This window comes from Tachyglossus aculeatus, chromosome 5 (genome assembly GCF_015852505.1).
Source record: "Tachyglossus aculeatus isolate mTacAcu1 chromosome 5, mTacAcu1.pri, whole genome shotgun sequence".
In the NCBI taxonomy this organism is placed as follows: domain Eukaryota; kingdom Metazoa; phylum Chordata; class Mammalia; order Monotremata; family Tachyglossidae; genus Tachyglossus; species Tachyglossus aculeatus.
The window spans coordinates 3669764-3693262 of record NC_052070.1 but is presented as its reverse complement, the minus strand read 5'-3'; the positions used below and the strand labels follow the sequence as shown (position 1 = coordinate 3693262).

The window sequence follows — 23499 nt, the reverse complement described above, 5'->3', positions numbered from 1 at the left end:
GAAATAATTTGCAGCCAGACAGTGGACTAGAAGAGTTGTCTTTTCATCTTCACGCAGTTAATTGTCCCACAGAGGCAGTCCAATCCTTTGGAATCTGATTTATCACACTTTCCTCTTCTTTTTCTACCTCCTTGATTTCCTACTATAATCCAGCCCACCCAAGTCACTCTTCTAATGCCAAACTGCTCATCGTATTTCAATCTCATCCATCTCCCCACTGACCACTGACCTTTGTCCTGCCTCAGTCCTGGACCATCCTCTTCATATCCAACGATCACTCTCCCCACCTTCCAAGTCTTATTCAAGTCACATCTCCTCTAAGAGGCCTTCCCCAAGTAAGCCCTCATTTCCTCTTGTAATAATAATAATGATGGCATTTGTTAAGCTCTTACTACATGCCAAGCTCTGTTCTAAGCACTGCGGTAGGTACAAGGTAATCAGGTTGTCCCACGTGGGGCTCACAGTGTTAATCCTGAGAAGCAGCGTGGCTCAGTGGAAAGAGCATGGGCTTCGGAGTCAGAGGTCATGGGTTCAAATTCCGGCTCCACCAATTGTCAGCTGTGTGACATTGGGCAAGCCTCTGTGCCTCAGTTCCCTCATCTGTAAAATGGGGATGAAGACTGTGAGCCCCATGTGGGACAACCTGATCACCTTATAACATCCCCAGCGGTTTTGTTCTTGGTTTTGTTCTCTGTCTCCCCCTTTTAGACTGTGAGCCCACTGTTGGGTAGGGACTATCTCTATATGTTGCCAATTTGTACTTCCCAAGCGCTTAGTACAGTGCTCTGCACATAGTAAGTGCTCAATAAATGTGATTGATTGATTGATTGATTGATTTGCACACAGGAAGCACTTAATAAATGCCATTATTATTATACGAGAAGCAGCGTGGCTCAGTGGGAAAGAGCACGGGCTTTGGAGTCAGAGGTCATGGGTTCAAATCCCAACTCCGCCACTTGTCAGCTGTGTGACTTTGGGCAAGTCACTTAACTTCTCTGGGCCTCAGTTCCCTCATCTGTAAAATGGGGATGAAGACTGTGAGCCCCACGTGGGACAACCTCATCACCTTGCATCCCCTCAGCGTTTAGAACAGTGCTTTGCACATAGTAAGCACTTAATAAAATGCCATTATTATTATTATTATTATTATTGTTATTATTATTATTATTAATCCCCATTTTACAGACAAGTTAACTGAGGCACAGAAAAGTGAAGTGACTTGCCCAAGGTCACATAGCACTTCCTTCTGGTCACTCTTGCACTTGAATTTGCCCCCTTAATTCACCCCTCTCTCAGCCCCACTGCACTTATGCACATAGCTGCAATTTATTCATTTATATTAATCCTGGTCTCCCCATTTAGACTGTGAGCTTCTCGTGGGTAGAGAATGTTTCTAGCAGCTCTGTTATATTTTTAGCTCTCCCAAGACCTTAGTACAGTGATTTGCACAGAGTAAGCACTCGGTAAATGCAATGGATTGTTTGAATGATTTTTGCAATCAATACTGAGTGTGTCATCCTGGTTTGTTTTCAGATCAAAATTAGCCTTGCTTCCAAATTTTATTTTATCTCTTTTTTTCAATGGCATTTGTTAAGTGTTGACTATGTGCCAGGCACTGTACTAAACTTGAGAAACCAGGTCCTCTGACTCCAGGCCTATGCTCTTTCCCCTGGGCTGCATTGCTAAATTTCTTCATAACTAACATGGATGAACCACCTACTTAGTTTATAGTCTTTTCAGTCAGTCAAGTCAATAATTGTATTTATTGAGCACTTATTGTGTGCATAGTACTGTACTAACTGATGGGCAGAGAAGCGGTGTGGCTCAATGGAAAGAGCACGGGCTTTGGAGTCAGAAGTCATGAGTTCATATCTTGGCTCCACCACTTGTCAGCTGTGTGACTTTGGGCAAGTCACTTCACTTCTCTGGGCCTCAGTTACCTCATCTGGAAAATGGGAATTAAGGCTGTGAGCCCCCTTGGGACAACCTCATCACCTTGTAACCTCCCCAGTGCTTAGAACAGTGCTTGGCACATAGTAAGTGCTTAATAAATGCCACTATTATTATAATTATCACAATATCATAATATAAAAAACTCATTCCCTGCCCACAGTGAGCTTGCAGTCTAGAGGGGGAGACAGATATAAATATAAATAAACAAAATTATAGATGTAATAATAATACTAATGGTATTTATTAAACACTTACTCTGTACCAGGCACTGTACTAAATGCTGATATGTACATAATAATAATAATGATGGTATTTGTTAAGTGCTTACTATTTGCAAAGCACTGCTCTAAGTGCTAGGGAGGCTACAAAGTGATCAGGCTGTCCCACTTGGGGCTCACGATCTTAATCCCCATTTTACAGATGAGGTGACTGAGGCACAGAGAAGTTAAGTGACCTGCCCAAAGTCACACAGCTGACAGTTGCCGGAAACGGGATTCGAATCCATGACTCTGACTCCCAAGCCCGGGCTCTTTCCAGTGAGCCGTAGCTGCTTCCCCCATAAGTGTTGTGGGGTTGGGAAGGAGGATGAATAAAGGGAGCAGGGCAGGGTGGCACGGAAGGGGAAAGGTAGACTGAGTCCGGGAAGGTCTCTGGGAGGAGATGAGCCTTCAATAAGGCTTTGAAGGTGGGGAGAGTCATATTCTGTTGGATATGAAAAGGGAGGGTATTTCAGGCCAGAGGCAAGACGTGGGCTAGAGGTCGGTGGCAAAATAGATAACCAGCTTAGTCTTCAAAAGATTCCCCTTAAAGCATCATGAAACCCTTTTTTTCTCGCAGTTCTTGTACTTTTTATTTTTAGTTCCGCTGCATTTGGATCCCCCAAAACATAGGCATCAGTAGAGAGGATGACAGTTCTCGGCATCAAAGACGATTCCCTCTTCACACTGGATTTTGGAGAATAGCTAGTCAGTAGAGTAGTAACTACCTTGGGAAAGAGTGGATATATTGGCTCTTTGATCATCATCATCAATCGTATTTATTGAGCGCTTACTATGTGCAGAGCACTGTGCTAAGCACTTGGGAAGTACAAATTGGCAACATATAGAGACAGTCCCTACCCAACAGTGGGCTTACAGTCTAAAAGGGGGAGACAGAGACCAAACATACTAACAAAATAAAATAAATAGAATAGATATGTACAAATAAATTAAATAAATAGAGTAAAAAAAATATGTACAAACGTATATACATATATACAGGTGCTGTGGAGAAGGGAGGGAGGTAAGATGGGGGGATGGAGAGGGGGACGAGGGGGAGAGGAAGGAAGGGATAGCACGATTCCCCCCAGGTTGATTACAGGTCAGCTTTTCCAGAAGGGCTTTGAACATGCCAATTTCACGATGACAATCATGATATTTGTGAAGTGCTCGTTGTGTGCCAAGCACTGGGCTGAATGCTGGGGTAGATAGAGGTTAATCAGGTTAGACACAGTTTCTGTCCTACCTGAGGTGCTCATTCTAAGTAGGAAGGAGAACAGGTATTTAATCCGCATTTTACAGATGAAGTAAATAAGCTACCAAGAAATTAAGTGATCTACACAACGTCGCACAATAGGGAAGCGCCAGACTGGTATTAGATCCCAGGTCGCCGGACTCCCAGCCCTGGATTCTTTCTTCTAATTTCAGTTGAATGTTTGGGTGGTAGTTTTGAAGTTCATTCTTTCATGCATTCATTCGTTTAAGCATATTTATTGAGTCCTTACTTTGTGGGGCGCACTGTACTAAATGCTTGGGAGAGTACAATATAATAATAAACCGACATATTCCCTATCCACAGTGAGCTGACAGTCTAGAGGGGAAGACAAACATGAGTACAAATAAATGAAATACAGGTATGTATATAAGTGTTGTGGGGCCTGGAGGGGGAATGTTTAGTCTAGAAGTCCCCCTTCTAGACTGTAAGCCCACAGTTGGGTAGGGACCATCTCTATATGTTGCCAACTTGTACTTCCCAAGCGCTTAGTACAGTGCTCTGCACACAGTAAGCGCTCAATAAATGTGATTGAATGAATGAAAGAATGAATATACATCTATACATACATATATATATATATATATATATATATATATATATACATGTATGTTATATATTCACACATATATTATATACCTTCATGGGGTTTCATCACAGTAGTAAATCATTTATAGGAAGCATTAATAAATGGCAAATTTCTTTATATCATTTTTACACATATTACGAGAAATGGTACTAATCCTATTGATCTGTTCACTGTGTGTAATAGATAATAAATAATATTATAGATTTACAATTATATTATAAATTTATAGATAATAAATAGTGCTCACATATAGAAAAGGGGACATAAAGAGGAGCAGGGAGGCTAACTTTTCCCTCAGAGCACAGGGGAAGATGGGGTCAGGTCCGACTTTTATTGGAGTTGACGACTGGTAGCTTCAGACTCCACCGAGTGAACAACCCGAAAATAGATATTTCAGGGTTTTTCAGTCCTGAATGGAAAAATCTCACATCTTGCCAGAGAAACAGTGTGGCCTAGCGGATAGACCACAGGAATGAGAGACCTGGGTTCAAATCCCAGTTCCGTCAACTGTCTGCTGTGTGACCTTGGGCAGGTCACTTCACTTCTTTGAACCCCAGTTACCTTATCTGCAAAATGGGATTGATGGTGAGCCCCATGTGGGACACAGACTGCATCCATTCTGATTACATATTAATTACTCTATTTATTTATTTATTTTACTTGTACATATCTATCCTATTTATTTTATTTTGTTGGTATGTTTGGTTTTGTTCTCTGTCTCCCCCTTTTAGACTGTGAGCCCACTGTTGGGTAGGGACTTTCTCTATGTGTTGCCAATTTGTACTTCCCAAGCGCTTAGTACAGTGCTCTGCACATAGTAAGCACTCAATAAATACGATTGATGATGATGATGATGATTATCTTGCATCTGAGCCAGTGCTTATCATAGTGCTTGACACTCAGTAAGCATTTAACAAACACCATTAAAAAGAAAAGGAGTTGTGATGAGGCAGTATGGAAATTTAGGTCACACGTACTTGTGGAGAGCCACAAGCCAATCAATAAATGTACTTATTGAGCATCTACTATATTTAGAGCTCTGTACTAAATGCTTACGGACCCCACTTGGTTATTACTGATAACAAACTGCTGTTTGCTTCTAATAACATCAAAAGAATCGGTGTGTGTTCTTTTTTTTTTTTTTAATACGGTTAGATAAAAGTTTGAGTATTGCTGAGATAACCCGAATCCAGCATTTGGTGAAAGATACATGTTGTAATTTCAGTTGTTGAAAAGAACAAACTGAATCTATCTGATTCCTGTTGTGTATACAAGGACTTATTGCTCAGTTGACCATAAAATTGTTTGAATCAACAGGGCTGTCAAGTTGTTATCTTGGAAAATTCACCAGAAAATATTTACAAAATAAATGCATTCTCCTCTGTAAATATTTACTTTTGTCTTTCGATTTACTGAATGAACCTTCAATTTAAAATGAAATAAAGCCCACACTCCAAACTAGTGAGTTATGTTCATAGTATTCTATTTATATGGAATGATATGAACAACAAATCGGTATGTGTGTGCATGGAATACAAAAGATTAAGTACATTATATATATATATATATATATATACATATATATGTATATATATATATATATATACATTTCATGTATGTAGTTCATCTGCATTTTTACTCACGAGAAAACCATGTTTGCTTATGTTTTCAGTGTTGTTTTTTTCTGATCTGAATTGTGTCTTTTATGCCTAATGATAGATTTGGCAAATTGACTTATTACTTCTATTACCTTTTAGCAGGAGAAAAGGAAATGTTTTCAGTGACTAGAGACTACAGATCAATACACTTTTCAATAGTGATAATTATTTAATTCACCAGCTTGCTTCTGGAATGTTGGCCAAAAACAAAAAAATGTGTTGAGACCAGAGAGCTTTCTCTGGAAATTGAAAGCAAACTGAAAGTGTGCTATACCCTGAGTTGTTTGCTTTCAGGAAAATAAAGTGCTCTGAGATAGAGCACTAAACAAAACTCCCAATTTCCATTGAATATTTTGTAAAGGGCATTAAGATGCTACATGACTTAGTGGAAAGAACACCAGGCTGGGAGTCAGAAGGTCCTGGGTTCTAATCCCGTTTCCACCACTTGTCTGTTGTGTGACCTTGGGGAGGCCACTTCACTTCTCTGTAGTTACCTCATCTGTCAAATGGGGATTAAAAGTGTGAGCGCCAAGTGGGACAACCACTGTATCAACCAGATACAGAAGCAGCATGGCTCGGTGGAAAGAGCCCGGGCTTTGGAGTCAGAGGTCAGAGTTCAAATCCCAGCTCTGCCACTTGTCAGCTGTGTGACTTTGGGGAAGTCACTTAACTTCTCTGTGCCTCAGTTCCCTCATCTGTAAAATGGGGATTAAGATTGTAAACCCCCCGTGGGACAACCTGATTATTTTGTAACCTCCCCAGTGATTAGAGCAATGTTTTGCACATAGTAAGCACTTGATAAATGCTATCATTATCATTATCGCATCTCCTCCGGCCTTCAGGACATCTCCATCCGGATGTCTGCCCACCACCTAAAACTCAACATGTCCAAGACTGAACTCCTTGTCTTCCCTCCCAAACCCTGCCCTCTCCCTGACTTTCCCATCTCTGTTGATGGCACTACCATCCTTCCCGTCTCACAAGCCCACAAACTTGGTGTCATCCTCGACTCCGCTCTCTCATTCACCCTTCACATCCAAGCCGTCACCAAAACCCGCCGGTCTCAGCTCCACAACATTTCCAGGATCCGCCCTTTCCTCTCCATCCAAACCGCTACCCTGCTTGTTCAAGCTCTCATCCTATCCCGTCTGGACTACTGCATCAGCCTTCTCTCTGATCTCCCATCCTCGTGTCTCTCCCCACTTCAATCCATTCTTCATGCTGCTGCCCGGATTGTCTTGGTCCAGAAACGCTCTGGGCATGTTACTCCCCTCCTCAAAAATCTCCAGTGGCTACCAATCAATCTGCGCATCAGGCAGAAACACCTCACCCTCGGCTATAAGGCTGTCCATCCCCTCGCCCCCTCCTCCCTCACCTCCCTTCTCTCCTTCTCCAGCCCAGCCCGCACCCTCCGCTCCTCTGCCGCTAATCTCCTCACCGTACCTCGTTCTCACCTGTCCCACCATCGACCCCCGGCCCATGTCATCCCCCGGGCCTGGAATGCCCTCCCTCTGCCCATCCGCCAAGCTAGCTCTCTTCCTCCCTTCAAGGCCCTGCTGAGAGCTCACTTCCTCCAGGAGGCCTTCCCAGACTGAGCCCCTTCCTTCCTCTCCCCCTCGTCCCCCTCTCCATCCCCCCGATCTTACCTCCTTCCCTTCCCGACAGCACCTGTATATATGTATATACGTTTGTACATATTTATTACTCTATTAATTTATTTATTTATCTTATTTGTACATATCTATTCTATTTATTTTATTTTGTTAGCATGTTTGGTTTTGTTCTCTGTCTCCCCCTTCTAGACTGTGAGCCCGCTGTTGGGTAGGGACTGTCTCTATATGTTGCCGACTTGTACTTCCCAAGCGCTTAGTACAGTGCTCTGCACACAGTAAGCACTCAATAAATACGATTGATTGATTGAATTGTACTTTCCAAGCACTTAGTATTGTGCTCCGCACACAGTAAGTGCTCAATAAATACGATTGAATGAATCAATTCAATTCCATGGCTTCAACTACCACCTCTAGGTGAACGATCTCCAAATCTCCATCTCCAGCCCTGATTTCTCTCCCTCTCTGACTCTCACATTTCCTCCTGTCTTCAGCCCCGTGGCAGACCTCTATCCTCCTATCTTTCCCCAATCCCATCCATACTTCCTTCTGCTGCCTGTATCATTTTTCTACAAAAATATTCAGGACGTGTCTCCCCGCTCCTCAGAAAAATCTGGCAGGTGTCCATCCTCCTCTGCATCAAACGAAAATTCCTCAGCATTGGCTTTAAATCAGTCCATCACCTTGCCTGCTCTTACCTCGCCCTGCTACTCTCCTAGTACAACCCACCCAACAAACTTCCCTCCTTTAAGTGCTAGACTTCTCACTCATCGCCAAGCCCTCGCCCACATCCTGCCTCTGGGCTGGAGTGTCCTCCTTCCTCAAATCCACCAGACAATGACTCTCTCCCACTTCAAAGCCTTATTGAAGGCACATCTCCTCCAAAAGCACTGTACTAAATGCTTAGAAGAGTTAAATACAGTAGGTAAAAAAGAGCTTACATCCACCAACTGATGGTATTTTTTGAGTGCTTACTGTGAGCAGAGCACTGCCAATTGCCAGCTGTGTGACTTTGAGCAAGTCATTTCACTTCTCTGGGCCCCTCAGTTCCCTCATCTGTAAAATGGGAGTGAAGACTGTGAGCCCCCGTGGGACAACCTGATCACCTTGTAACCTCCCCAGTGCTTAGAACGGTGCTTTGCACATAGTAAGCGCTTAATAAATGCTATCATTATTACTATTGAATGAGGTCTAAGAATCTCAAAATCAGTTCTTTGTAATATTTGCTTTGGTGACCCGGATGAAGGAATCTAGGTTTGAGCCATTTGTTTGCAAAAGATGCCAATTTGGTAGCGTTTGGGAAGTCTTTTGATGGTAGAAATGAAATTCAAAGTAACCTCAAAGACTGTGAGCCCCACATGAGAGTGGATGCAACACGATTAGATTGTATTCATTCATTCATTCATTCATTCAATCATATTTATTGAGCACTTACTGTGTGCAGAGCACTGTACTAAGCGCTTGGGAAGTACAAGTTGGCAACATATAGAGACAGTTCCTACCCAACGACGGTTTCACAGTTGTACTGCAGAATTTAGTACGTGCCTGTCACATAGTAAGCACTTAAAAAATACCATTTAGAAAAAAACAAAAATGAAAAAATGATGAATTTGAAAAAAGTTTTTAGAAATCAGATGATGTTCAGAGGGAATGAGGGTAAGGCTGAGGAGGTAAAAAAAAATGAACTGTACTAATTTGAGAAGGAGACTCCATTAGCCAATTAATAGTAATTATTGAGTACCTATTATATGCACAGCTCTGTATCAATCAGGGGTATTTACTGAGTGCTTAATGTGTATAGAACACTGTACTAAGTGCTTGAGAAAGTACAATAGAGCTGAAAGATTAGTCAATCAATCCATCATATTTATTGAACATACAATGTGTGCAGAACATCATATTAATAATAATAACAATAATAATAATAATAATGGTATTTGTTAAGCACTTACTATGTGCCAAGTACTTGGGAGCAGAACATGGCCTAGTAGACAGAGCACAGGCCTGGAAGTAAGAGGTCCTGGGTTCTAATCCTGGCTCCACCAATTGTCAGCTGTGTGACCTTGGGTAAGTCACTTAATTTTTTGTGCCTCAGCAACCTCATCTGTAAAATGGGGATGAAAACTGTTAGCCCTACGTGGGACAGCCTGATTACCCTGTATATACCCCAGTACTTAGAACAGTGCTTGGCACCTAGTAAGCGCTTAACAAATACCGACATTATTATTATTATTATTGATTTCAGCTCTGCCATTTGTCTGCTGTGCTCAGTCCCCTCATCTGAAAAATAGATATTCAATATCTGCTCTCGCTCCTACTTCGACTGGCAGCCCACGTGGGATCTGATTAGCTTGTCTCTTCCCTACTGCTGAGTATAGTGCTTAATGCATAAGTGCTTAACTAAAACCGTAATCATTGTTATTAGTATTAGAAGTAAAGTATAACAGTGTTGGTAGACACATTCCCTGACCACAAGGAGCTTACAGTCTAAAGGGGGAGAGAAATGTCCCTAAGTGCTTGAGAAAGAATAATGTCTAATAATAATAATAATGATGATGGTATTTATTATTATTAATAATAATAATGGCATTTATTAAGCACTTACTATGTGCAAAGCACTGTTCTGCTGCTTCTTTGCTGCTGCTGCTGCTACAAAGAAGCGCTGCTTCTTTGTTTATACCATCTATGTGCCAATCACTGTTCTAAACTCTGGGGTAGATACAAGGTAATCAGATTGTCCCACGTGGGGCTCACAGTCTTAATCCCCATTTTACAGATGAGGGAACTGAGGCACAGAGTAGTTAAGTGACTTGCCCAAGGTCACACAGCAGACATGTAGCGGAGGCAGGATTAGAACCCATGACCTCTGACTTCCAAGCCCAAGCTCTTTCCACTAAGCCGCACCATTTCTAGTTATATGCTAGGAAAATCTGCCCCTCCATATTCCTCGGTAATGCAGTGGAGAAGCTGAGAGAAAAAGAACACCTATGAAAATGAATAATTAAATATTCAGCATTTGGATTTAGAAAGCTGGTTCGTTTTCATAACTGTTTCCACCTGCCATGAAAATCAATTCTTTCCTTGAATTTATTAAGTGAAAATCCTTCAAAAATGGGTCAACTGGATTTACTGAATGAGTATTGTGACAGAGCCCTGCACCAAATGTTGTAAGAGGACAATAGGAGACAGGATCTCTAACCTCCAGCAACTCTCAGTCTAGTGAGGAAGAGGGACTCTAAAATAAATTACAAATAGGAGTCAATATGAAATTAATTAGGTAAGTGGTGGAAATTCATGCTAAAGTCATTTGGAGCTCCTAAGAGTTTAGAGGTTGCAGCAGTGGGAGTTGAAGAGATAGAAGCTGGAGCTTTGATGGGGAGCTATTGGGAGTAAAAGAAAATAAACTTTATTCATTCAGTCGTGCAGAGCACTGTACTAAGCGCTTGGGAAGTAGAATTTGGCAACATATAGAGACGGTCCCTACCCGAAAGCGGGCTCACAGGCTAGAAGAACTTTATAAAATGTTTGACACGATTTTCATTTTCCAGTTTGACTTGGGTTTGATAATCAATTAAATCCTCTTGAGTGACTTAAACTGAATGCCAATAGACACACACACACAGACAACTACATCACCCCAACTCGTTTTTGTATACTGTGAATTGACGTTTGGGCTGGATTCAACTTTTTCCATTCTAAATTTTCCACCCTTTTCTGTCCGAGCGTTAAAGGATTGAAAAATCCCCGGGCTCTGACTTTGCATCTATTAATTCCGGGAGCAAAACTGTGTACATGGTTAATGAACCACTGTATGGTTTAATTTTGCTTTACTTTCCACAGTTTAGTCTCGGACATTAGGGTGATGGATGGTTCTTGATCCCGGTAGCTTCTGTTTGAAAGTCAAACCTTCGTGGTTCAGAGGAAGGCACTTAACGTTTGCACTTGGAATTCAATCTCAGGGAATTACCTGGCAGAATTTAAGCTGTGACACTTCATTGCCCCCCTTCTGGTTTGTGTTAAGGGAGGCTTTTCTGACTGACCTTCATTACCCTTCCCCTTGGGCTCATTTCCAGCACTCGTGTGTATTTCAGTCAATCAATGGCATTTATTTCAATACTTAGCATTAATCAAGAGGAAGTATTATACAAAGAGCAATGCACCAACCGAAAGTACTAAGCACTTGGCTGAGCAGGATAGCATTGAATGACACAATGCCTGTCTTCAAGGAGTTTACAGCCTGTCAAACCATCTAATCAAGTAGCTTAGAGATAGGGGAAATTGTAACAGGGAAGACAGATATGAAATTACAAGACTAAGCACTTTCCCTTATTCACCATTCTCTCTGGGTCAACTCTGCAATTGGCTGTGAATCCCTTATGTACTTAGATTTTCCACCCCAGCCCCACTGCACTTATGTAAATCTTTTTATACTCTACTATTTCCTCTATACCTGATCTATTTAATGTTTTCCTCCCCCTATGGACTGTAAGTTTATTTTTTTTTATCATACTTAAGGGCTTATTATGTGTCAGGAACTGTATTCATTCATTCAATCATATTTATTGAGTGCTTACTGTGTGCAGAGCAGTGTACTAAGTGCTAGGGTAGATTCTATTTATTTTATTTTGTTAGTATGTTTGGTTTCGTTCTCTGTCTCCCCCTTTTAGACTGTGAGCCCACTGTTGGGTAGGGACTGTCTCTATATGTTGCCAATTTGTACTTCCCAAGCGCTTAGTACAGTGCTCTGCACATAGTAAGTGCTCAATAAATACGATTGATGAAGATGATGATGAAACAAGCTAATCCGGTTGAATACACATATGGGGCTCACAGTCTTAATCCCCATTTTATAGATGAGGTAGCTGAGGCCCAGAGAAATGAAGTGACTTGCCCACGGTCACACAGCAGAGAAGTGGCATGGCTCAGTGGGAAGAACCCGGGCTTTGGAGTCAGAGGTCATGGGTTCGAATCCCGGCTCCGCCACATGTCTGCTGTGTGACCTTGGGCAAGTCACTTCACTTCTCTGAGCCTCAGTGACCTCATCTGTAAAATGGGGATGAAGACTGTGAGCCCCACGTGGGACAACCTGATCACCTTGTATCCCCCCAGTGCTTAGAGCAGTGCTTTGCACATAGTAAGCGCTCAATAAATACGATTGAATGAATGAATGAAAGTGGCAGAGCAAGGATTATGAATCTAGGTCCTCTGTCTCCAAGGCCAAGGATTTTTTATGCTAGGCCATGGTTCCCTTGTGGGCAGGGATTGTATCTACTCACTCCGCATGTTATACTTTCCCTAGTGCTTAGTACAGTGCTCTGCACACAGTAAGTGCTCAATAACCACTATAAAGTGAACTGTGGATTGGAGGATGAAGTCAGTGGGAAGCTCTGTCCCTGGATGAGTCAGTGCTCAGAGAGAAAAGTGAAAGTCGTTTTGTATGGAAGGACTTTGGGGGTTGGGAGTGTCTAAGTGTTTAGATGGTGCAAATGGGAGGATACGACTTGGGGATAAAATAAATTAATCCAGGAAGTTTTCCTGGAAGAGGAGGAATTTCAGAAGGTGTTTTTTTTCTGGCTCCTTTCCTTCATTATTATCATTACTGTTATGGTGCTCATTCATTCATTCATTCATTCAATCGTCTTTATTGAGCACTTACTGTGTGCAGAGCACTGTACTAAGCGCTTGGGAAGTACAAGTTGGCAACATATAGAGACGATCCCTACCCAACAACAGGCTCACAGTCTAGAAGGGGGAGACAGACAAGACAAAACATATTAACAAAATACAATGAATAGAATAGTAAGTATGTACAAGTAAAATAGAGTAATCAATCTGTACAAACATATATACAGGTGCTGTGGGGAGGGGAAGGAGGTAGGGCGGGGGGGGATGGGGAGGGGGAGAGGAAGGAGGGGGCTCAGTCTGAGAAGGCCTCCTGGAGGAGGTGAGCTCTCATTCGTTAAGCGTCTACTATGTGCCAGGCATTGTACTAAGCCCTGGGGTGGACACAGGCATTTCGGTTGGACCCAGTCACTGTCCCACATGGGGCTCACGGTCTCAGTGCCTATAGAGGCGTTTTGTTTTGTTTTGTTTTGTTCTCTGTCTCCCCCTTCTAGACTGTGAGCCCACTGTTGAGTAGGGGCCATCTCTATATGATGCCAACTTGTACTTCCCAAGTGCTTAGTACAGTGCTCTGCACACAGTAAGCGCTCAAGGAATACAATTGAATGAATGAATGAATGAATGAATGAATGAATACCTCTTTATCTCTGAAATCTGTAAGCTTCACATGATTTGGGACTCCTCACTCCCTCCCAATAATCACATCCGTTCTCACTAAATTCTGCTGCTGTTGGTGGTGATTTTTTTTCCAAAAACATTTCCTGAAAGTGCCCTTTCCTCTGTATCCCACTAGCCATCGTTCTAAACCAGTCCTCATTCAGTTGGTCAACCAATGGTATTCATTGAGCATTTACTGTGCGTAGAGCACTGTACTAAGTGTTTAGGAAAATACCATACAACAGATTTGGTAGACACAATCCCTGCACAAACTGAGCTTCTGTTCTAGAGGGGTAGACGGATGTTAAAATAAATTACCACTAGGGAAAATGGTAGCATTTAAAGATAAGGACATAAGTGTTGTGGGGGCTGAATAGCAACTGCTTATTGGGTAGAGATCTAAATATAGAGGGGAGGTGGAAAAGTTAAGGAAAAGAGTGGTTTGTCAGGCAGGGCTTCTTGGAGAAAATCTGATTTTAGGAGGGATTTGAAGGTGGGAAAATGGTGGTCTGTTGGATATGAAGATAGAAGAAGTTCCAGAACAGAGAGAGGGTTTGGGTGAGGAGTCAATGGAGGGATAGATGATGCTTATTGTTGTGTTGTACTTTCCCAAGTGCTTAATACAGTGCTCTGCACCCAGGAAGCACTCAATAAATATGATTGAATTCGTTCACTCATTCAATGAAAGCAGCGTGGCCTAGTGGAAAGAGCTTGGGCTTGGGAGTCAGAGGTCCTGGGTTCTAATCCCCAGCTCTGCCACTTGTCAGCTGTGTGACTTTGGTTAAGTCACTTAACTTTTCTATGCCTCAATTACCTCATCTGTAAAGTGAGGATTAAGACTGTGAGCCCCATGAAGACAACCTGATTACTTGTATCTATCCTAGTGCTTAAAACGGTGCTGGGCACATAGTAAGCACTTAGCAAATACCATCATTATTATTCAATCGCATTTATTAAGCACTTATTCTGTGCAGAGCACTGAGCTAATCACTTAGAAAACACAATTCAGCAACAGAGACAATTCCTGCCCACAGTGGAATTGAATGAATAATAAACATAATAATAATAATAATAATAATGACATTTGTTAAGCACTTACTATGTGCAAAGCTCCTTTCTAAGCGCTGGGGGGATACAAGGTGATCATGTATCCCACATGGGGCTCATAGTCTTAATCCCCATTTTCCAGATGAGGTAAATGAGGCTCAGAGAAGTTAAGTGACTTGCCCAAGGTCCTACAGCAGACATGCTGGGGAGCCGGGATTACAACCCAGGACTTCTGACTCCTAAGCCTGCGCTCTTTTCCCTGAGCCACTCAGTTGGCATTATAGAGGCAAGATGTGTCATCTGGGCTTTAGTAGGAGATCAAATAGACGAGATGAGGTAGGGGAGAGGAGAGTTGATTGAATGCCTTAAAGCCAATGATTCAGAGTTTCTGTGGGAAAGGGGAGATGCATGGGCAACCATCGATGGTTCCTGCAGAGTGAGGAAATTTGGACTGAGGATTTGTTTGAGTAAAATGATCTATGCAGCAGAGTGAAGTCAGGAGTGTAGCAGGGAGAGGCAGGCGACAGTGAGGTCAGCGAGGAGGCTGATGCAGTGATCGAGGAGGGGGCTTAGGATAAGTGCTTGAATCAGCATGGTAACAGTTTAGATGCAGAGGAAAGGGTATCCTCACAGACTTCCTAGCCTTCATTCATTCATTCAATCGTATCTATTGAGCGCTTACTATGTGCAGAGTACTGTACTAAGCTCTTGAGATGTACAAGTTGGCAACATATAGAGACGGTCCCTACCCAACAGTGGGCTCACAGTCTAGAAGGGGGAGACAGAGAACAAAACAAAACATACTAACAGAATAAAATAAATAGAATAGATATGTACAAGTAAAATGAATACATACAAACATATATACATATATACAGGTCACATCAGCAACAAGTGGCGGTGCCGAGATTAGAACCCAGGTCCTTCTGATCCCCAGGCCTGAGCTCAACCCACTAGGCGATGCTGCTTCAAGCGGAGGACCTCTCCCAAATTACGATTTTAACCAGTTCTGCTTTTAACTTTGTTCTTTCCTATATTATTCCGTTCCCTGAGGGTCTTGAGGATTGTAGTAAATAACGTTATTCGATCGTACTTATTCAGTCTCTCACATTCCCACTTCTTGGTTCATTCTGCTGCCCAGATGACTGTTTTCTGAAATGTTCTGACCACGTATTTCTACACATCTCCATATCAAACAGGCACTCAATCAATGCACTTACCTTTCCCTGTGTATGCTTTTTCTCCAACTTCTAGATTGTGAGCCTGTTGTTGGGGAAGGATTGTCTCTATCTGCTGCCAAATTGTAATAATCATAATGATGATGGTATTTATTAAGTGCTTACTATGTGCAAAGCACTGTTCTAAGCACTGGGGAGATTACAAGGTGATCAGGTTGTCCCACGGGGTGTTCACAGTCTTAATCCCCATTTTACAGATGAGGTAACTGAGGCACAGAGAAGTTAAGTGACTTGCCCAAAGTCACACAGCTGACAATTGTCAGAGTCGGGATTTATACCCATGACCTCTGACTCCAAAGCCCATGATCTTTCCACGGAGCCACGCTGCTTCTTGTAAATTGTACTTTCCAAGCGCTTAGTACAGCTCAATAAATACGATGGAATGAAAGAATGAATGAACTTATCCCAGCTCATACTCTTGGTTTCTCCAATGATCACCTTCTCACTTTACTTCATTTTTTAGTCTCCCACCTCTGACTCTTGGATGATGATGATGATAGTAACATTAATAATAATGGTATTTGCTAAATATTTATTGGCTCATACTCTTCCTCCTGCTGGGACTTCACTCCTCCAAATCCACCATCCCTTGGCTCTTCCCATCTTCAAATTCCTTCTGGAATTCCCTCCTCCTCTAAGCAGCTTTCCCCAATCATTTTTTTTTCTCCATAGGTTGCACACACCCAACTATCACTTATGCACTCACAAATATCTGTTACATTTTTGAACGTATTATACAAAAGTTAGAACTGAAGCAATACCACTGATTGATTGCTATTGATGTACCCGCTCTAATATTTAACCACTTCTTACTCTTTATAAATTGCTTTATGTCTGCCTCCTGCATTAAATCAAAAGTTCCTTCTGGGCAGAAATGAGGTCTCTCACATCTCTGTTGCACTCCAATCCTATGGTACTGTGTTTTGCACGTAGCTAACCTAGAATACTTATTTATCGATCGACTGATAATTGCTCTGTTGTGTGTTTCATTTCTTCATTCGGATGGCAAACAGCTCAAGGGCAGAATCCCCATCTAGGTTTAACATGAGCTTATTACAACACTCCACACCATCTGGACATTTCAAAACTGCTAAGAAATTCACAATAATCTCTGAGTAATCATCCAACTGAGTTGACTCAGCCATACTTCCAATCCACCCGACAGAAGGCTTTTCCTGGGTGATGATACTGCAGACATAAAACTGCTCCCTGCTTAGAACAATCCTTATTACTCTGTTGGGAAAGGTTGGGAGGGAAAGAGAGAAAGGGTGCGTGTGGGGGGAGAGAGAGAGAGAGTCTGTCTCCTGCGATCTTGTCCCAGCTCCTCCTTCAGTGAATCACTCACTATCTCGCTGAGTAGAAAATGGAAAACTGCACTGTAACCAACGGGGCTTGCATATCAGAGTTATTGATTTCTCTGTCCCTGCCATGCAACGCCTATTCCCTCTCCTCTATGAAAATCTCCTGTCTATGCTACTAACTCCTGCAGTCACAGAGTCATCTGTGACAAGAAAATAGCATCATCTCCCTTCTGAAAGAAGAGGTTCTTGGGGTGTGCAGATAACCCAGGCTTATAATGCTGTCAGCTACTGAACTCTCTTAAAATAACATCATCTGGCTACATGGAAGAGTATTTTTTACAAGAACAAAGATTTTTTTTTCCCCATTTCTCCATCAGATCCGGAGCTGGTCAATGCTTGCTGCGCACAGGGAGACCAAGGGAAATAGTGGCTGGGTGCATTTCCCGAAATACATTTTACAGGAGAAAATTATATTTTACCCTCAAATCTGCATAAGCTTCACCTCCAAAGACAGAAATATTTCATTTTTTCATATTGAGATTGTGGGTTCCTCAAGGAAGAGGGATCATGTCTAATTTCACCTGTGTATTTTGTCTTTCCCAGTGTTCAGAACGTAAGTGCTTAAGAAATGCTATTATTAATCAATCCATCAATCATGTGTAATGAGAGCTTGCTGTGTGCGAAACACTGTCCTAAGCACTTGGGAGAGTACAATATAACAGAGTTGGTAGACGTTCCCTGCCCACAAAAAGCTACTATCATTACTACTACTACAACTTCTACTACTACTGAGGGAAAGAAGAAGAAAAGCAGCTTGAAAAGCAGCGTATCCTACTGGATAGAACACGGGTCTGGGAATCAGAAGGACCTGGGTTCTAATCCCTACTCCTCCACTAGTCCACTCTGTGACTTTGGGAATGTCACTTAAATTGTCTGTACCTAAGTCACCTCATCAGCAAAATGAGGATTAAGATTGTGAGCTGTGCACTACCTGATTCATTATCTTGTACCTACTCATTCATCCATTCAATCATATTGAGCGCTTACTGTGTGCAGAGTACTGTACTAAGCGCTTGGGAAGGACAAGTCGGCAACATATAGAGACGGTCCCTACCCAACAGCGGGCTCACAGTCTAGAAGGGGGGGACAGACAACAAAACTACACATATTAACAAAATAAAATAAATAGAATAGTAAATATGTACAAGTAAAATAAATAGAGTAATCAATCTGTACAAACATATACACAGGTGCTGTGGGGAGGAGAAGGAGGTAAGGCAGTGGGATGGGGAGGGGGAGCAGGGGGAGAGGAATGAGGGGGCTCAGTCTGAGAAGGCCTGCTGGAAGAGGTGAGCTCTCAGTAGGGCTTTGAAGGGAGGAAGAGAGCTAGCTTGGCGGATGTGTGGAGGGAGGGCATTCCAGGCCAGGGGGATGACGTGGGCCGGGGGTCGACGGTGGGACAGGAGAGTGGGACAGGAGAGAACGAGGCACGGTGAGGAGATTAGCGGCAGAGGAGCGGAGGGTGCGGGCTGGGCCGGAGAAGGAGAGAAGGGAGGGCGAGGTGATGGAGAGCCTTGAAGCTGAGAGTGAGGAGTTTTTGCCTGATGAAAACTCAGGGCTTAGTGCAGTGTGAGGCACATAATAAGAGCTTAACAAACACCAAAACAACAAATAAACAAAAAAAGGCAGGCATTTTAAGGAGAGGGTGGGAACTGGGAGGATCCAGGTCTCAGAGGAAACAGGCCGGAAAGTCACCATTTGGGGTGTTCCCAACCCTCATTGGACATCCCTAAAATAGATCCGAGACCTGGAATGAGCTACAGGGACACCTGAACTCAGTAAGCTCAGATCGCCGACATCAAACCTTCCAGGTGCTCTGTACCCAGAAGACACTCGTTAAATTTAATTGATGATTCGATCAATATTTGCAAGAATATGTTCTTGACAAGGAAAACTCTTGTTGGCCCCGGCTCTCTAAAGCCGATGCTGGGTTGTTGGAGAAGAAAGTTCACAGCTTCACTGTGGCACAGAATACATTCACTCGATCCTTTAATTTGTCTGTTATGTCTAACAGTGTACATCATCTTCATTTTAAAGTGGAAAAATTAAGGCAAAGAGAAAATCAATGCTCCCGCAGCTGAAGCCACTGACCATTCTATAGCAGGCTTTGAGGCCCAACGTCCAATTTCCTGATTCTTATCGGAAGACTGAAGTCACTCTCCTTTCTGGACTCTGTGAAAAAAATCATGATTTTCCTGGCCCGAGGGCTGTAGAATTGTTCCCTTTGTCTTTTTAATCACAAATCAATTGCAAGCTCTCTGTCCTCTACCTGCTAACCTGCTCTAAGATTTCCCCATTCTGAGAGGACATGCCTGCCATCATTTCGGGATGGAGAATATTAGGAAAGCAGGAATCTGACAGTGTGGATTATCATTAGATTTCCAGGGGTAGATTGTGATTCACAAACTTCTACTCTAATCTGGGCATATCTACAGTGAATGTCATCTTAAACGCATTCATCGTTTCAAACAAGGACATAGCAGTGTAACATATTCCTCCCTTGTGATCGCTGAGGTCTTTTCATTCTAAATATGTGTTACTGGTGACAGTGGCCAATGAATCTGAGATTTATGGTTATGAAATTGCAAAATAACCTCCCATTTAAACATCTGAAATGATTACTTTGCATTTAAATCTGAAACCATAGAGTGTTTAATGTGGTATTTTGTGCAGAGCACTGCACTAAGAGCTACGTAAAAGCCGTACTAGAGAAGTCCAGAGGCTCACAGTGAAAAGCAGGGGAGTGTTTGGTGGCAGACACAGTATGAAAATGAAACAGAATCAATACATAGAACATAAAAGTTCAAAATTCACCCGGTGCTCCAGCAGGGCCTAGTGGATAGAGCACAGGTGAGAGGGACCGAGTTTCTAATCCTGGCTCTGCCACTTGTCTGCTGTGTGACCTTAGGCAGGTCACTTCACTTCTCTGAGCCTCAGTTATTTCATCTGGAAAATAGGGATTGAGATTGTGAGCCCCACTTGGGATATGAACTGCGTGAAAACAGATCAACTTATATCTGTCTCAGCATTTAGTACAGTGCCTGGCACATAATAAATGCTTAATAATAACACGAATGATAGTGATTATGGTATTTTTTAAGGGCTTTCTCTGTTCAGCAAATCGAGTTGGAAACAGTCCCTGTCCCATGTGGGGCTCAGTCTCAATCCCCATTTTGCAGATGGGGCCCAGAGACATGAAGTGACTTGCCCAAGATCACACAGCAGACAAGTGGTGGAGCCGGGATTAGAACCCATGACCTTCTGACACCCAGGCTCAAGCTCTATCCATTACACAGTGTTGCTTAACAAATACCATTACAAAACAACAATGACAAAAAGCCACTGCGATAGGGTGGATAGAGACAATCAGCCTGGATGCAGTTCCTGTCCCACAAAGAGCCCAGTGTGTAAGTGCTGTAAGATATTAGAGCAGGTATGTTATTCCCAATTTGCAGATGATGAAACTGAGACTTCGCTAATGACTTGCCCAAGGTCACCCTGCAGGTATACAGTGGAGATGGAATTAGAAGCCAGGTCTCCTGACTTCCAATCCCAGGAGTAAGAGTTAAATAGTGAGGTTATCATTAAAAGAATGGATAATTTCAATGATTACATCCTTACCTGGATGGGAAAGAGTCACTACTAGCTACTCTGGAAGTCTCCAACCCTAGTACTCAAGGAAGCCAGGATTTGAGCTCAATTCATTCTTTAATTCAATCCTATTTATTGAGCGCTTACTGTGTGCAGCACACTGTACTAAGGTGCTTGGGAAGTACAAGTTGGAAACATATAGAGACAGTCCCTACCCAACAGTGGGCTTACAGTCAAGAAGGGGGAGACAGACAACAAAACAAAACATATTAAGAAAATAAAATAAATAGAATAGTAAATATGTACAAGTAAAATAAATAGAGTAATAAATCTGTACAAACATATATGCAGGTGCTGTGGGGAGGGGATGGAGGTAGGGCGGGGGGGGATGGGGAAGGGGAGAGGAAGGAGGGGGCTCAGTCTGGGAAGGCCTCCTGGAGGAGGTGAGCTCTCAGTAGGGCCTTGAAAGGAGGAAGAGATGGATGGGCAGAGGGACTGGGCCTGGAATGCCCATCCCCCGGGCCTGGAATGTCCTCCCTCTGCCCATCCGCCAAGCTAGCTCTCTTCCTCCCTTCAAGGCCCTGCTGAGAGCTCACCTCCTCCAGGAGGCCTTCCCTTCCTTCCTCTCCCCCTCGTCCCCCTCTCCATCCCCCCATCTTACCTCCCTCCCTTCCCCACAGCACCTGTATATTTGTATATATGTTTGTACATATTTTTTTACTCTATTTATTTATTTATTTAATTTATTTGTACATATCTATTCTATTTATTTTATTTTGTTAGTATGTTTGGTTTTGTTCTCTGTCTCCCCCTTTTAGACTGTGAGCCCACTGTTGGGTAGGGACTGTCTCTATATGTTGCCAATTTGTACTTCCCAAGCGCTTAGTACAGTGCTCTGCACATAGTAAGCACTCAATAAATACGATTGATGATGATGATGATGAGGGAAGGCATTCCAGGCCAGGAAGAGGACGTGAGCCGGGGGTCGACGGTGGGACAGGCGAGAACGAGGCCTAACGGTGAGGAGATTAGTGACAGAGGAGCGGAGGGTGTGGGCTGGGCTGGAGAAGGAGAGAAGGGAGGTGAGGTAGGAGGGGGTGAGGGGATGGACAGCCTTGAAGCCGAGAGTGAGGAGTTTTTGCCTGATAAAACTCTTGAACTCCTGATGAAATGTCTTGAAGGCAGGAGGAGACATGAGCCTGAAGGGAGGGAGAGAGAGCCGGGGCAGAGATGGAGATTTGGGTGTCATCAGCGTAGAGATGATAGTTGAAGCCGTATGATCTTGTATCTACCCTTGTATCTATCCCATAGAAAATACAGAATAAATTGTGTGCATCCCGACAGCCCTTACACCCACATCTGTAATTTATTTATTTATATTAAAGTCTGTCTCCCCCTCTAGACTGTAAGCTTTCTGTGGGCTGGGAATGTGTTTATTGTTCTATTGTACTCTCCCAAGAGCTTAATACAGTGCTCTGCACACAGTAAGCACTCAATATATATGACTGAATGATTGTTTGATTATTCATTCAATCATATTTATTGAGCATTTACTGTGTGCAGAGCACTGTAATAATAATAATAATAATAATGATGGCATTTGTTAAGCTCTTACTATGTGCAAAGCACTGTTCTAAGTGCTGGGGAGGATACAAGGTGATCAGATTGTCCCGTGTGGGGCTCACAGTCTTAATCCCCATTTTACAGATGAGGTCACTGAGGCACAGAGAAGCTAAGTGACTTGCCCATGGTCACACAGCTGACAATTGGCAGAGCCGGGATTTGAACCCATGACCTCTGACTCCAAAGCCCGGGCTCTTCCCACTGAGCCACGCTACTAAGCACTTGGGAAGTACAAGTGCTTAATACATTGTTGTGCACACAGCGAATACTCAAATATGATTGATTGATTATTATTATTATCATTATCATTATTGGTGTCTATATTGGCAGGTTTCTTCAATGTATTCAGCTGCCAAGGAGAGTCAACAGATATGCCAGTCACATGCCAAAGTCTGAGTCAGGGCCTTGCAGTAATCAACTATCCCATTCATTCATTCATTCAATCATATTTATTGAGCACTAACTGTGTGCACAGCACTGTACTAAGCGCTTGGGAAGTCCAAGTTAGCAACATATAGAGACAGTCCCTACCCAGCAGCGGGCTCACAGTCTAGAAGGGGGAGACAGAGAACAAAACAACACATATTAACAAAATAAAATAAGTAGAATAAATATGTACGAGTAAAATAAATAAATAAATAGGGTAATAAATGCATACAAACATATATGCATATATACAGGTGCTGTGAGGAGGGGAAGGAGGTAAGGTGGAGGGGAGGCATTCCCACACAGGGAATGTCTACACAGGTGTTCCATGATGGATTATTTCTGGAAAATCTGCCCCGCTGCATTGGAAGATGTCGTGTCCCATTCTCAAATCCACCTAGATGGTGTCTATCCTACCTCGGCCACTTGCTGTTCCGTGATGTTGGGAAAGCCACTTCACTTCTCTGGTCCTCAGTTCCCTCATCTGTATAATGGGGATTAAGACTTTGAGCCCCATATGGGGCTGGGACTGTGTCCAAACTGATGATCTCATATCTGCATCAGTGCTCAAAACAGTGCTTGACACATAAAAGC

At 42.8% G+C, this 23499-nt stretch overlaps 1 protein-coding gene across 3 annotated transcripts in view; it reads left to right on the top strand.

Annotated features, from left to right (window-relative positions):
• Window positions 1-23499, top strand: part of LRRTM4 (leucine rich repeat transmembrane neuronal 4) — a 797911-nt gene that overhangs the window by 453436 nt on the left and 320976 nt on the right. The window lies entirely within an intron of this gene.